At 43.1% G+C, this 12644-nt stretch overlaps 1 long non-coding RNA gene across 1 annotated transcript; it reads left to right on the top strand.

Moving 5' to 3' along the window:
• The first annotated feature begins 5461 nt into the window (after window positions 1-5461).
• LOC145602148 (uncharacterized) lies at window positions 5462-6026 on the top strand. The gene is made up of 3 exons (XR_014104499.1): window positions 5462-5574; window positions 5650-5811; window positions 5893-6026. It is a non-coding gene; the product is annotated as an uncharacterized LOC145602148 (long non-coding RNA).
• The last annotated feature ends 6618 nt before the right edge of the window (window positions 6027-12644 follow it).

The raw sequence follows: 12644 nt of genomic DNA, 5'->3' as shown, positions 1-12644 counted from the left end.
TATCATAGATTGATACACTTAGTCCTTTTGGTTTCGACCCTTTACTTACCCCTATACTCGTATTAGGGTAGTTTAGGATTATAAATTTCTAATTTGATTAGGGTTAGTAGACCAACGACCTACTTAATCCCTCGATCAAATTTTGATGTCTCGCCGATTAAGAGATATGTTGCCGGGGTCTTCATCCCGAAAATCACAAAAGGGGTCATCCTCTCAAGCCGCATCTAGCTCTGCGGCGGTGCCCAATGCACCCCCTCAACCCTATAAGGTGAAGTTTGCTTCACCTTATCAAGAAAAATGCTACAATGAGCTCTCTAAGCGGGCCGTTCGTTCCACCCGTTTCTATGACAAAGAATGTTGTCAAGCCTTGGGCATCGATGCCGATGTCCGAGACATGGCCGAGTCCTTTGGGTGGCAAACTTTCCTCAACATCAAAGTCCCATCTAAATTCACCCATAACCCGGATGCCGAGTCCAAGGCACCATTCACCTACCGGGAGCTCACCCTCGAATTCCTCTCTTCATTCAACCTTCAATCCATCCAGAGGCGAGGGGTGAAAGAACTTGAACTCAACTTCCGTATGTTCAACAACCCACGGAAGGTGACAATGAGCGAGCTTAACTGGATGTTCGGGTGGAATCCAGAGAGCCCCGTGCACAGAGCCTATGACAATGAGAGGATGTGGCAGGGCTATGACGAGCAGGAGTGGTGCGGAACCATCACCTAAGGCAACACCAGGTTCAAATCAAGATCTGCAAAGGCGTCGGAAATCATCCATCTGGCCCTTCGGTACTGTAGGCGTCGTTCGAAGCGCGCCTACGTAAGCATGTTGTGAATATGCTTGGCACTCATAGGAAGTGGGAATTGACATATACGATTAGGGACACGATTAGGGACAAGGAAAGTAGGGAGCCGCCAACAAGTTTTTATGGAACTTGTAAACCGTTCACGGATCATTTAAGGCAACCACGAAAAGGGACAACGATAGGCAACAACGATTGACCCGTGAAGGTTACACCCCATTCATAATCCATGAGATTACTAACTCCATATGGTTCGGAACCACGAAAGGAGGATCGGGGATGATGGTACGAAGTGAGTCATGGAGTCACATTCGCCCGTATTGGCCTCTACTCGATTCTTATTGTGAAAAGCATTCCTGTGATCTCAAAGGCATACAAACAAAATTCAAATTCGTTCCAAACTATTATTAAGCTAAATTGGTTTAATATTAATGCAACACATAATTCTAAAATATTGGTGATCACATCGATTTAATAGTAAGCTTAAAAGGAACCTAAACCGGTTGTCCAAATTATCTTATTAGTCGTTACATTCAATTACATATTCCCTTTAAACATGCAATATGGTGATAAAAAATAATAATAGAACAAACATTAATATTGGAAGCAATATAGCAATAATTCAAACAATATAAAATCGTTAGAAAAATAATAGAAATAAAAGGAACATGATTCCTTACTTTGATTTTGTTTGCTTGCTACTATAAAAACAATAAACGCGTTAGTAACTTCAAGGAAAATAATTAAACAATAATTAAAATGGAATCAAATTAAATTAAATGAGAATTGATTTGGGGCCAAACCCTCAAACAGTTCTACCTTTCACGCCGTGGCTTAAGGACAGAACCCCGGGTAAAGTACGGACTCCTTGGAGTGCTTAAGGAAGGTATTTTGAAAGAGAGAAGGGTAGGCTAGTGTTTAGGCTAGAGCATAGAAGAGAAAATGAGAGAATTATTTGATGCCCCGTACATCAGAAATGAGGGGTTATTTATAGGAATAATGTGCTGAGGGAACACACGGAACCCTAAAATGTCAGAAACCCTAAAACAGTATCCCGTGACACGGCAAAGCGTACCGTGACACGGTAAACTCTACCGTCAGACGGGAGAGAATCCCGTGACACGGTACTCTTTTGAGTGACACGGGAGACTTTTAAACAAACGGGGGAAGAAAACGCGTTAGGGTTTATGCAGAAGGGACACAAACTGTACCGTGTCACATCAGGTCTCCCGTGACACGGGATACTTTGCCGTCAGACGGGAAAGTTTCCCTTGGCGCGGGATTCCTTGCCGTGACACGGGACAGTTTTGTCCTTTTTTCCGTCTAAATTCATTTTTAACCCTAATTTCATTCAGCATTTTAGGTGCCGATTGATAATTTCGGGCCATTTTTCTGATTTATTAAAATCGGGCTAAAATAAGAAAATAAAAGGAAACAAATAAAAGGTTTGGGCCAATAAAAAATAATAAAACAATAATAAAAAAAAAAGGTTTGGGCTGAAATAAAAACTATGCTTTTAACAAACACCAAGACTGATCCACGGACTATTCAGAAATACGAATTTAATTAAATATGGTTTTTAAGCACTCTCGGGATTAAATACTAAACCCGACCAATAGTGACGGTGAAAAGTTGTTCATCATCGGGTTTGGTTTTGGGGAGACATTTTTAGGTGTCTACAGAAGCCCCCACTTTGACTGAGTTTGTAGAAACGTCAGTTTCGAAAACGATAGTCAAAGTAGTCGATTGGGACGGAGAATGATTTAAGACGTTCTACGATCCTAAATCACTCTGTATACGCCGATACTTGCAGAAAACATTAGTTCTACAGATAAAAGTGTAAAAGGGATAGAATATGTATCTGACACCAGTGTATCGGTGACAAATGATGCTTGGTATCTTCCTATGCTTGAAGGAATCTACCGGATGATGTTTCGCTGAAAATGCTTTTCATGCCTGAGGAAAGCCGACTGATGAATTTGGTAGTTTTCTATGCTTGAAGAAATCTACCGGATTACATTTTCCATGAATTTTGGCGGTTTTCTATGCTTGAAGAAATCCACCGATAATGCTTTCCATGCTTGAGGAAAACCGACAGATGAATACTTTCCATGCTTGAGGAAAGTCGATGAATGAATACTTTCCATGCTTGAGGAAAGTCGATGTGATGAATGAAATAATCGTTGACTTCTTCGTGTTGAGAGGTGGCAACGACCGACAATTTTCCATGCTTGAGGAAAAATTTGTCTATTGAAATTACAAGTCTCTGTGTATCGAGAACCTTGCGTCGAAATAATAGTGGTTCGATTGTCCCCGAACGTGGGCCGTAGATGATTTACCTTCAAGTTGACTTTTCGACCATATTAGGTGTTAGAAATGTCGAAAAATAGACTTTGACACTTGTTAGGGGTAAAATAGTAATTTTAGTCCCCTTTAAATGTAGTTAGAAATTTTCCGCGTAATCTCAGTGAGAAATTAACTGCCCAAAAGCTGCGGAAAATCGTGCAATTTTAGTCAAAAGAGCCAGGAATATTCGCTGACAGCTTCGAGGAGCGTGCAGGACACGCGTAGAGCCACCGTGCCACGTGGCAGCATGTCGTGACACGGTAACTCATCCCGTCAGACGGGACTACAAACCGTGTCACGGGGCAATTTTTGCCAGTCAAACTGGTCAATTGGCGTGGATTTCGAGTGTTTGACTGCCAGTATTTTCGCGCCACGTCAGCATATTACCGTTACACTGCAACAATCACCATTGCACGGTAAACGGGAAGTGTAACGGCTATTTTTTTTGCTTTAAATTCAAGCTCATGTTTTGCCATTTCGCCATTTTTGCTGCTCATACTTCTCAAATTTTTTTTAATTTCCTTTTTCCTTCTGCTCCACTCACCGAGGCTCGGCAAACTCACCGGCGCACGTCAGGTTCACCGTGACACGGATCCAGAAGTCATGCAACGACGGTCCTCTTTGCCGGTCTGCTGCGGTGTTTAGCTGCTGCCAGAGGTTGAAGTTGTCTGCACTCTGCTGCTGCTGCCGGAGCTTCACCGCCAGCGCTCCTGGTTCGCCGTCACTTCCCAGAAGACCCGTGACACGGTTTCAAGCCACCGTGTCGCGGTGTTGCAGCCCCGAGCCGCGGTGAAGAGCTGCGATCTTCACGGTTTTTTCGAGCTTTTGGAGCTCAAATCTCCATCCATTTTGCTCTAATTTTTGCTACTTTCCTCATTTTCGATTCTCTACAAGGATCCATGTAAGTTTCCCTTAATTTTTGCCTCGAATTTACTTCAAATGAGTTATTTCATGAGAAAAACCCTTAAAAATCAATTTGGGGGTTTTTGATTTTGAGTTTTTATGTTCAAATTTTTTCCATGAATTTACTTGTATATGTATGTGTATGCTTTTGTGAGAAATTGGAGACAAAAATTGCATGATTTGGTGGAGAATTGAACAAAACACCATTTTTGAGTACTACTTCTTGTGAAATAATGTTGTTATTGCCCATGTTATTTCTTTGCACTTGAAATGGTGAAATATTGATGGTAGATCTTGTAGAATATGCCATGATGTGTTGATCCATTGTTTTTGTGCAATTTCGAAGTATATTTTTGTGTATGTACTACATTGTCATGGAGAACATAGTATCATGTGGCTAGGAGAATTGTAGTATTAGTTTGTCATGGAGAAACTTAATACTAGGAATAATTCTATTATTTTGCTAATTTTTAGCCTTGAGGTAAAAATTTAGCGTATAATAGAAAATGTAACTGGAGATAATCGATAATCCATAAATAAATAAATAAATAAATAACTTAGGAAATGATGTTAAGCCTTTAGATTTTTATTTTGAAATAGCATGCCTAGACGGCGGGATTGCGATCTTTCCACACGTGGCCGGCGTCAGGCTTTTCGAGAGGACACTCCCACAGTTCCTGAGGATGCGGAGGACGACGCCCTAGATACCGAGCCGCGCGCTTCTTCGAGTAGGGGTAGATGGGTTCCACCTTCCTGGACACCCGATCAGTTGGTTTTCTGTCGTGAGAACCACGTTTCCCACCGTCCACTTGCCAGCATAGTCAATGGCACGCTTCGCCATCATGGATCCGGAGCTGGAGATTTGATTCCTCGCCTGCATGAGATTATCACGGGGGATCCTGTTACGAATGCCTTGTGGATATCTGCTGGCTTAGTGGACTTCTATTGTGCGATCGTAGGGTTTCGTAGCCCCCGGGGTTGCGGCCCGACAATTGTTCGTGCATTGTTGGAGTATTTCTGGGACACTACCAACACTTTTCATTTTTCTTGGGGGGAGATGACAGTGACCCCTTTGGATTTCAGCATTATCACCGGTCTGCGCTTCACCGATCGGGCCGTACGACAGCTTCCTGACCTTAGTTGGGGGGCAGCTGAGGTAGCGGATCTGTTAGGTCCGGTCGTTCAGTGTATCAGGACTCGACCGGTATCTCGAGGTGGTCCGAGGAGCGGGCGATCTGAGCTGGCCTCCGTTCTGGCCCAGGGTTTCGACATGGAGGAGACGTCTCCTGAGCAGCGAGTGCGGATTTTCATTTTGATTCTGATTTCTATGACTCTTTCTCCTGATAGGAGCTCACGCGCGCTCGTCTGCTATCTTCCTTCTTTAATCAGGAGTAATGAGATAGGATCTCTTAACTGGGCTAGCATTGGATATGCGGATCTTCTCTTGACGTTGCGTCATGGCTGCAGGCAACTGAATGACCAGTCCCCGGTGACTGTTTATGGCTTATGGAGAGTCGTAGAGGTAATGATCTTTCCTTTTCTTGTTTTGTTCGAATCTGTTTGATTCATGTGCTCAGAGATTACCTTTTCATTGCAGCTTTGGTTCTATGAGTATTTCCCGGGATTGGCCCCTCGTTGACGTCGTGGAGCTGTTCATGACTTCCCTGTTGGAGATAGCTGGCGTGACCGAGGCGAGTCACGAGTAGAGTCTGTCTCTATGCTGCGCGGGTTGTTACGCCGAGGCACTACTTCTGTTGGTGTAAGAGTTAATTTTGCAGCCTACCATTCTTTATCTTGACGTCATTTTCAGCATCTCATCGCAACTTTTTATGGTTTTCAGGTGGCTATTGACGTCCAGTATCGGCCTTGGGCTAGGATGACTGACCTTCTTGAAGCCCTGCAGCTTTCAGCGCGCCGTACTGTTTTTGTTGCTACTGGTCGCTTTGTTTGGTATCTTGGAGAGCGTGTCGTTCGCCAGCACAGTGATGATCGCTTTGTGGTGCCTTTGCCTCCACCAGAGTCGATGTTGGACTCACGCCTGCTCAGGGACTTGATAAACAGAGGAGAGCAGTTCACTTTCCCTTGGCAGGGTCTCGTGCACATGGGGGGTGATTACTCGCGGGACGTGCTTCCCCTTTTGGCTCCTCCACCCCGTCTTCCGGAGGTATGGTTTCTTTTGAGAATTTTATCACTAGTCTCTATTTAAATCGTCGAATAACCTGATTATTCGATCGTATTTTCAGACGACTGTTCGCCCTGTGGGGAGGATTGAGGTACCACCTCAGTCTGTCCGTTACCCGGGGCCTAATGGTATTACTGAGGACCACATTGCTGACGCGCCAAAGGGTTACAGACAGGCGCAGGAGTCTTTGCCTGACGTGTTTGAGCCGGTAAGCTTTTGATATATTGTTCACCCTTTTTAAGACCTCTTGTTACTGATTTTCATTTGCTTTGTTCTCAGCCTAACCACCCGGAGATGATGGGATTCATGAAGCTGGTTGACGCCTTGAAGTATTGCATCATCAAGCTTCGGCGTGGCGCGAGTTGTTGAGGCGGTTCTAGTGATGTCCTTGAGGTATATTCACCTTTTTATTTTTACCATTTGTTCTATCTTGCATCATTGACATCTTTGATTACATGTTTTTCAGGAGCGACGGAGGTCCCGATCGCGCTCGAGGCATAGAGACTCGGACGAGGGGGAGCCTAGTCGTGGAAGACGATCTCCACAGGCTCGTCGGCATTCTCAGTCTCAGCGAGAGACTCCGCTTTCTCAGCCGTCTTGTGAGGCTCTGTGGCAGCAGCCTCAGCCTTCCCAGCCGTTTCAGCATTTTCAGGGTCAGTGGCAGCAGCATTCATTTTCACAGCCTGAGTTTACTCCAGTCATCACTCCTGTGGATCGGGGCTTATATCCAGCTCTGTTGTCAGGGGGATACCTTAACCGGTGCCTGGCTTGTTTTCAGTTCCACTGTCTGGGACAATGACTTCACCGACGCTTCCTACTTCATGGAGTCAGTCTTCGCCGTTTACCAGCTGGACGGGCCCTTCTTTGACCATGTCTTCTACTGGAGTTATTGGGACTAGTAGGGACACTACTCCTCGTACTCGGATGATGGAGGGACTCTTTGGTTCTCAGCCCCCGTATACTCAGGATACTCAGGCTGGAGATGATACTGATAGTTCTTCTAGAGATTTTTGACCGAGGGTTTATATTTGTACTTTACTTGATGACACTTGACACTATCTATGTACTATGACTTACTTTGTATATTTTATTCACACTCTATGTTTTTTTTTTTATTTTATTCAATGTGTATGTTAGTGTGTGCTTGAGACTAATTGTGTGTGTTGTGTGTTTATTAACGACGCGAAAAAAATACCGTTATTTTTCGTAAGTGGAGGGTACCGACCTTCTCCCAAAAGAAAAAAAACAAAAGAAAAGAAAGAATACAAAGGCTAATTTTACGACTTTCCCAGAATAAAAAATGGAGCGAGTTTAATAACTTCCCCAAAATAAAATGAAAAATAAAATGGAGCAAGTTTAGCAACCTCCCCAAAAATAAAACAAAATAAAAAAAGGAGCAAATAAAATAAAACAAAGCAAATAAAAATAAGATAAGATAAAAACCTCCCCAAAACAAAATAAAAAGGGGGAGAATTTTATTGGGAATAAAACTCTCGAAATAAGAGCGGAAGATAAACGGTAAGCGAAGATATCCGGAAAAATAGGTCAGGGATAAAAAATGGAAAGCGTGTGCGCACCGTGACACGTAATATTGTACCGTGTCACGATAAAATGTCCCGTGACACGGTAGAGGTTCCCGTGTCACGGTGGAATTTCCCGTGTCATGGTGCAGACTCCCGTGACACGGGGATAAAAAATTGCAGCCGCGTTTTATACGCGTGTAACTTGATAAATTTTTACACGTTCCGCCCCTTTTTCGCCTATAAAATACGACCCATAATTCATGATATGCATAATTACAAAATACAAAATAATTAGAATTTTATATTTCAATAACAATGTCTCAGAATTTTGATAACATATTGCGTGATTGGTCATATTCTTTGACTGCTGCTGACAAGAGAGAATTGGAGTTGTTTTATGTGAGAGGTTTATTAGCCCTGAGACATGTTGCGATTGAACATGATTTTCTGAGGGCAGCCCTAGATTACTGGAGTCCAGAAACGCATTGCTTTAAGTATGATTATGACGAACTCTGCCCTCTGCCAGAGGAATTTGGTGCCATTTTTGGCTTTCCTGCTAGGAATCTCGTTGCCATGCCTACTCTGCGCGAATACTATTATCAGGATTTTGAACGTCATCTGAATTTGAGAGATCCTGATTTGAATAGGATTGTGTGTGGTAATGAAGTAGATCTAGAAAAGATCGCAAATTTGTATTTTAATCGCCCTGTCTCTGAGTCATATCATGTATACCGTAGAAGGGCTTATATTTTTTGCATGTTTAGCAAGCTTTTATTTGCAAACGGTAGGGTAGGACATGCTTGTTTAGCGTTTGTGCTTGAACATGTTGAATCTGGAAGATCCCCTATGCCTACTTGCCTTGGAGAAACTTTGCGCGGCCTTGACGAAGCAAAATCTGACCGGAAAGCCATCAGGAAGGGCTCTCTAGTACTGCTGCAGGTAAAGACGGCCTCTGATTAATTCCCGTGACACCTGGCAGGCACCGTGTCACGGTAAAGCTCTCCCGTGACATGGTGCAGTCTGCCGTGTCACGGTGGGAAATCTGTTTTTTTTTTTTTTTTTTGCAGATTTGGTTGATGGAGCGTTTAGAACTCTTTAAAGCCCCCGACGACGTTGAAAAATATGGTCCCAATGATCTAGTCCGAAGGAAGAAAAATTACTCTGCCAACATGTCGTATGATGACTGGAAGGTGTTCTTTGCAAAGAGAGAATTTTCTATTCGATGGGTGGTGCCTTGGTGGAGACTTACTAGGATGGTTGGGACACATGATACACTGTATTGTCGTATTCCTAGTATATCAAAGTTGACTTTTTATTGTCCTTCTCGAGTGATGCGACAATATGGACTTGAACAAGTAATTCCACGCTATAATGATAGTCCTCGTGAAGTATCATTGCATGAAAGTAACGTTCACAAGTATGAGCTCTATTGGACTGCAAGACCTATGTGGACTGTTTCTGCGAGTGATCAAGCTCCTCCCCCCTTATCTAGTGCATACAAGGCATGGTTGAATCCTCGAAGTAGAAGGGAGAGGTTTGGGTCACGTAAATTTGATATGAAGGAACGACTTGGAAGTAAGAAGGCGCCCCCTAAAGATCGTCTTGGTCCGAGAACACAAGGAATTGAGTTTAAAACTCCTATAATGCCTAAGAAGAAGACTTATGTGAAAGGAAAGGGTAAAGAAAAGATGGTTTATAGGGAAAAGCAACCTAAGAACTATAAGAGGGATGAAAGGGGTGAGAGTTCGACAAGGGGTGTGACGGTTCGGGCTACAAGGGACACTCTAATGGTGAAGGCCGACTTGGTGGACAAGAAAGATGAAGCTTCGAAAGTGAAGAAGGATTAGACCAATATTGCTTTGCTGTTATGATTTTAAGTTTAATTTTTAAATAAGGCGTATGATGCCAATAATTGTAGTCACATTTATTTCAATAATAGCATATTTATTTTTGCCTTAATTAGAAATTACAATGACTCTTTTTTTTTTTTTTTTAAATCTGAGTCAAGAAGTCGGACGCAATGGAAGAATAATAATAACTACCGAATATTCGAAAAAGTAACAAAAATAACTAAATTTACAGTATCTGCATTGCCGTGTCACGGAAAAATCTGCCGTGTCCCGGTAAAATGTGGTGTGTCGCGGAAGCATTTTGAGTGGCGCAGCATTAATAATCAAAGAACAGGTCTGCCGTGACGCGGTAGTTTCTGCCGTGACACGCTGACATCTGCCGTGTCACGGTGGGTGCTGCCGTGGCACGGTGGATTTTACCGTGGCGCGGTGGCTTCTACCGTGTCACGGTTGATTTTCCTTTGTAATTTTGTTGCGTTTTTCTTCCTTATGTGCCATATTTAGTCGACGAAGAAGGGATTTTTGAATTTGAAGTGGCCGGGCCCCCTTGAGGGGTTGCCTACGTATCCTTAAAAAGGAATCAGGCCAAACGTAGCTCTATTGGGTCATGAACCCATGCAACTAGGCATAAAACTTCTTGAGTTGATCCAAATTGGTTAAGTTGTGGAACTCGTTACCATCCATGTCTACTAATTGTGCTGCTCCGCCAGACAAAATTGATTTGACAATATATGGGCCTGACCAGTTCGGTCTAAATTTTCCTCTTGGATCAAGCACGTTTTTGCGAAGCGCTTTAAGCACCAAATCACCTTCCTTGATATTCCTAGTCTTGACTTTTTTATTGAAATGTCATGCCATACGCTGTTGGTAGGTTTGGACGTGATGCAAAGCTGCCAAGCATTTTTCGTCAAGTAAGACTAGTTCATCATATCTTGCTCTAATCCAGTCGACTTCATCTAATTGGCTTTCCAATGCAATTCGTAGAGAGGGGATTTCAAGCTCTATTGGTTGTACGGCTTCAACTCCATAGACCAAAGAGAACGGGGTAGCCCCCGTTGATGTACGAACAGAAGTTCGATAACCCCAAAGGGCGAAATGTAACTTGCTCGGCCAATCCTTATAATTTTCCGTCATCTTTTCGATGATAGTTTTCACATTTTTGTTAGCCGATTCGACTGCACCATTTGTTTGTGGTCTGTAGGGTGATGATCTGTGATGCTTGATATGATATTTCTGTAATAATTTTGCACATTCGGCTTGGAAGTGTGTCCCATTGTCACTGATCATTTCGTGAGGTACCCCATAGCGGCATATAATATTTTTCTCAATGAATTGAGCTACATGTTTTGCCGTTAACTTAGCATATGAGGCAGCTTCGACCCATTTAGTGAAATAGTCGATTGCTACGAGGATGAATTCATGTCCTCCTTGCCCTGGTGGCGTTATCTTGCCGATGATGTCAATACCCCAAGTAGAGAAAGGCCATGGGGAAGTGTATGTGTAAAGAAGCGAAGGTGGAACGTGCTGTAGATTTGCGTAGACTTGACACTTCATACATTTCTTGACGTATACGTGACAATCTCTCTCCATAGTAGTCCAATAATATCCTTGTCGTTGAATCTTTTGGACTAACATCTTAGCATTCATATGTGTTCCACATATTCCAGCATGAAGGTTCTCCATGGTCTTATATGTTTCTTTCCCGGCTATGCACAAGAGATTTCTCCCTAGCGCAGTCCTTTTGTGGAGTTCTCCTCTGATGAGCACATACTGTGAGGCTAGGAGCCTCAAGGCACGGCGTGCCCTTTTATCAGTATTAGGAGGGTATTCACCCTTGGTCACATAGTTAAGGATATCCATATACCATGGTTCTTCATCTTCTTCTTGTGACTCTTGTTCATCATCAAGTGCGTGAACATAGGCTGGCTCGTATCTTCGCTCTATAGTTAGCGGCATCCTGATTGTGTCAGTTGGAATGCGCACCATTGATGCTAACTTTGCCAGTGCATCAGCAAATTGATTTTCTTCTCTAGGCAAGTACGTATATTCCACTTCATCTAGTTGCTCCGTGAGAATTTCCAGATGAGCTTGATACGTAGCGAGACTTTCACTTCTCACTTTCCATCTCTTAGAGATCTGGTTAATGATTAGTGATGAATCACCATAAATTCTGAGCTTCTTAATTCCCAAGGCCACCGCTGTTTCTAATCCCAAAATGCATGCTTCATACTCTGCGGCATTGTTGGTGACATCAAAGTCGAGTTTCATGGAAATTGGGATGTGCTCTTCACTAGGTGATACGAGCAAGACCCCTACACCACACCCTCTTTGGTTTGAAGCTCCATCGAAGTAGAGCGTCCATCTATCATCTTCAGTCATAAGTAGATCCTCGTCAGGGAAATCATACTCATCTTCTTCTTTCTCAACTTCTTCCAGTGGAAAGTCCGCTAGGAAGTCAGAAACCGCAGAACCCTTGATGGCCTTTTGTGGAACGAATTTTAAGTCAAACCGAGCAAGGTTAGCTATCCATCTTGAAAACCTACCATTGAGTGTTGCTTTTTCAAACAAGTATTTGAGAGGATCCATCTTGGACACGACATGTACTGTATGAGTAAGCATGTAATGTCTTAATTTCTGTGCAGCCCACACAAGTGCGAGACACAACTTCTCAAGTAATGTGTATCGTGTCTCATATCCTTGAAGCTTCTTGCTCAAATAGTAGATTGCATTCTCCTTGCTTTCAATCTCTTGTGCTAGCATTGCCCCCATCGTTTCTCTTGTGACCGTAAGGTAGAGTCGAAGAGGAAAGTCAGGCATTGCTGGTGCTAGCACGGGTGGGTTTGACAGGTACTCTTTGATCTTGTCGAAAGCTTTTTGGCAATCGTCATCCCATGTCACTGGAACATTCTTCTTGAGCTTTTTGAATATAGGTTCGCATATTGCTGTGATTTTGGATATGAACATACTTATGTATTGCAATCTTCCAATAAAGCCTCGAATCTCCTTCTCAGACTTGGGTGGTGGCATGGCCATGATT

The sequence above is a fragment of the Chenopodium album genome, chromosome 21, assembly GCF_948465745.1.
Source record: "Chenopodium album chromosome 21, dcCheAlbu1.1, whole genome shotgun sequence".
NCBI classification, from domain to species: Eukaryota; Viridiplantae; Streptophyta; class Magnoliopsida; order Caryophyllales; family Amaranthaceae; genus Chenopodium; species Chenopodium album.
The sequence above is the reverse complement of the archived record's forward strand: the minus strand, read 5'-3'. Positions and strand labels throughout refer to the sequence as shown.